The following is a 3,722-nucleotide window of genomic DNA, read 5'->3' on the forward strand; positions in this document are numbered from 1 at the left end:
AGAGACCACTGTATGATATTAGGGGGTTTTTTTTAAGTGACTTATTTTCTCGAGAACCTACTGAGAGTGATCATCCTATTAATATTCCTATAAAATGCAGATATTAAAAATATGTGGCCATTCTCCTGCATGTTTACATGAGTGAACTCCCAGCTCCCCTTCAGTTGATTGACAGAACAGGGCAATGTTGGGTTCTTTCTAATCACAAATTCATCACAAATGAGAGTGAGTAGAAAACATACACATAAATAGCAGGCTTTTCTGTGAGGAGAAAGGAAGGATTTACGTATTCTCCTCTGTAGGAAACAAAGAGATTTATTAGTGAGGAAGGAGAAAGGCAGAGCCAGTTTAAAGAGGAATGAACCAAGGACAGGAGGAAAAGAAACAAGTGTTTCCCTACCAGATGACCTTATTATTTCAGAAAGTAATATGTTCATGTTATGAATGTATTTTATGCTGCTACACAGTTATCTTTCTAGAAAACTAATTCTGATAACCTGAAATGATCAACATGGCATAAAATAAATCCTGCAGCTTTTAACTAGCTTTGGACCACTCTCTCGGACTTACATCCAGCCTCTTACTGTGTGAATGGCAGCACGTTTTGCCCAAACGTTTAAAGTTTGATAGTACCAAGTCCTCCTTTTCATTATCAAGTTTCCGGCCCTGATTTGTCACAGTCCCACTGGTTAGGCTTCTCCCCAGCTAGATGAACTGAATTGTAAAAATTACTCAGTGGAAACTGAAAGCCTAAAATGAATTGAGATGATTCATTCTGGAGCCCCTTGCTATTTTCAGACTTTTGGACAGAATTGCTGGCATTCAGAAGTAATAAGCCAGCCTGACTTGACACCTTGATTTGTTAACTCAGAAAAATCCACAGTCAGTCCCACTCTGGATTCATGTGGAATTCAATGATGCAAAGGTGATCAAGAGGGAAAAAAGTTGCCACATCACTTTTAACGTTTTATAAGCCAATTTATCATCTGTGCTTTGACACAGCTAGCCCAGCAATATTCTTAAAGGATTCCCAAAGCAGATTACTAAGAATAATAGAACCAGTAACTCATATAGCCAGAATTTCTTTTAATTTATTACACATTTTAAAAATAGGCAAGCCAACCATTCCTCTGAAAGTGAAGTCTGAATGATAGATCAGTGAGCACCTGACCAAACAACAGAGCTATAAGGTCAAAATCATAGTCAATCCTTAAAGGGAAAAAACTGATCAACCACTTACAGGATATAGTTTGAGTAGTTCTTCCAGCAGTACTGGTGACTTCAGACTGTTTTGTCCATACTGTCAACAGTGTCTTCCCTTGACCAACCTGAATATTTATAAGATGGTAAAACAAGACCCAGTATAAGGTGTTGGCCACCATGAATTGATTGACAGAAGCACTAATCCACAGACCACAGGTGTGATTATAAGCCCTCAACAATTCCTCAGTGTGCCACCAAACCTGTAAGCCCAAATCTCCAAGTTCGCAGCACCATTTAAATGCCCTCTGAAGATAGCAGTGCTGGAAATTTTATTTGTTTGAATAAAACATTATTTATTTAACAGCAGAGTAGGATTTATTGGTGGACATGAGTAAGGAGGGGACATCACCAAAGCTCTCATGAGTGCAGGGCCCAACATCTGTCCAGGGGGTCACAATTAGGAATGTATTTGACCCCATAGCCATCTGGGATGAGCCGCCTTTCTGCCACCATGTTTTCAAATTCATCCACATTACATTCAGTAAATCCCCATTTCTTAGAGATGTGGATCTTCCTGTGGCCAGGGAACTTGAACTTAGCCCTTGTGTAGGGCCTCAATCACCATGCTCCTTGTTCTGTAGCTTGGTGCGGATGGACACTACACCTTGGCCAATGTGGACCCTGGCCACTGTGCCCTAGGGCTTTCCAAACGCACCGTGCATACCTGTCTGGAGCCTACACTGGGGACAGCGTGAGGCCATACATGAATGTCCACTGGAAAGGGCTGTCTCCAAGGTTCCTAAGGGCAACCCATAAAGGCAACAGGCTGCATACACTACTGAGGAGGTTGCTGTTTGTAGCCATTGCACACCAGACCCCCAACAGGGTAGAATTTTTTTTTTTATTTTTTATTTTTTCAAGTGATCTCTGTTTTTTGAAGTGTACCCAAAACATACCAAGAGCCAAAACTTGGGTTGGTTTTCCCAGCACTCATAACAGTATAGATAGCTAACACCTATAGAGTGTCTACATGTGCCAGGTACTCTTCTCAGTGGTTTGTGTATGTTTAACTCATGCCAACTACATCTGTCTCATTTCAACCACATTCTGTCACTGGGTTGATTGTTAAGACAAGTAGGTAAAAGAGTCCCTCCTCTCTGGTCTTTGGCCTTTAAAGGGCTTTACTCTGTCCCTCTTTCAGCAGTGCCCCTCCCCATTTAGGCCACAGAGTCCAAAGAGCCAAGAGAATATGCCCACCTGGAGCCCACATTCCCCCTCTAGACAGCACTCCTGGTGTTGAGACTCTCAGCCTAGACAGCATGGAGCCTCCTTCCCAGAACTGAGCTTCCTCTTGCCTGGGAACGGGTCGTCACTGAATGGATGTGCTGAAATGGATGTGAAGAAATTAATGATTTAATTGATCATTGATCAATTAACACAGAAACCTTAACGCATGGGTTTTTGGAGATCTCTTCTGATTGCCAAGAGAATTTTTTTAACCTCCTGATTTCATATTCGTTTCCTGGAAAGGTGAAGCTGTCAGTTAAATTCCAGTTAGGTAAGGTGTCTGATAAATTACACTACAGAAAATTGCAGTCAATGGACACAGGTTTGTGACAGTGGCATTTTCTTTGAGAAAACAAAAAGGATTTTAAATTCTTAAACACTTGGTTTCTTTCAGGAAAAAAGATCCTCTTCCAATAACGTTTAATTTTGCTTTTCAAAAAATATACCCAGCATTTGCAAGTGGCAGACAGAATAATTAACCAAATCTCCAAATACCTTTCTGTTCTCTGGCCTCCTGTGGTAGATGTAGTATTTCATCTCTTAGTTATTTCAGTCAGGGTCCTTCCTGATTGTTTTATGGAACAGTGATTACATCATGTTTATAGACTATGCCAGCCCAGCACAGTACAAACTTTTTCTATCACATCCTGCATATACGAAGAACCAATGGGTATGCTTGTTGGATACAAAACCAGCTAATGGGCTGCAACTGTGAAGCAGGAAGCTTTTCCAAGAAAACATATAAATAACATCATTAGTAGAGGAGACTGTATCTCATACAGCAAGGCTGGGTGTCTGCTTTTCAATCCATAGACTTTAAGTAGACCCAACGGCTCCCTTAGTCTTCAACTAAGAAAAGCTCAGGGTGCAGAGGCCAGCATCCCTTGTTTGTTCTATCACTATGAGAGGCAGCAGCAATCCAGTGGGGGAAAATGCCAGCAGACTATCATGTAACTAGCTGTACTCAAATATTAAAATATTAAATTTTAAAATTAAAAATTAAATTAATATTAAAATATTTTGCTTTCTTGAATTTGCTTCACACCTCGGAAGCTACCAGCTAGTTTATATAAGCACTAGGCCAGATTCAAGCACAACCCCCATCTCAAGTTGCTGGGATGACTACCCAAGCACATTTGAGAGGAGAGTTTCTCAACTGGGCAATTTTGCACCCTAGAGGATATATGGCAATGTCTGGAGACATTTTTGCTTGTTACAACTCAGGGAAGGAG

General features: G+C 40.8%; 1 non-coding gene across 1 annotated transcript; it reads right to left on the bottom strand.

Moving 5' to 3' along the window:
* Positions 1-1,985: 1,985 nt before the first annotated feature.
* LOC114908184 lies at positions 1,986-2,115 on the bottom strand. Its single transcript, XR_003796880.1, has one exon. It is a non-coding gene; the product is annotated as a small nucleolar RNA SNORA70 (small nucleolar RNA).
* Between the last annotated feature and the right edge of the window lie 1,607 nt (positions 2,116-3,722).

This window comes from Monodon monoceros, unplaced genomic scaffold (genome assembly GCF_005190385.1).
Source record: "Monodon monoceros isolate NGI ecotype Baffin Bay Population unplaced genomic scaffold, NGI_Narwhal_1 Super_Scaffold_3, whole genome shotgun sequence".
Lineage (NCBI taxonomy): Eukaryota > Metazoa > Chordata > Mammalia > Artiodactyla > Monodontidae > Monodon > Monodon monoceros.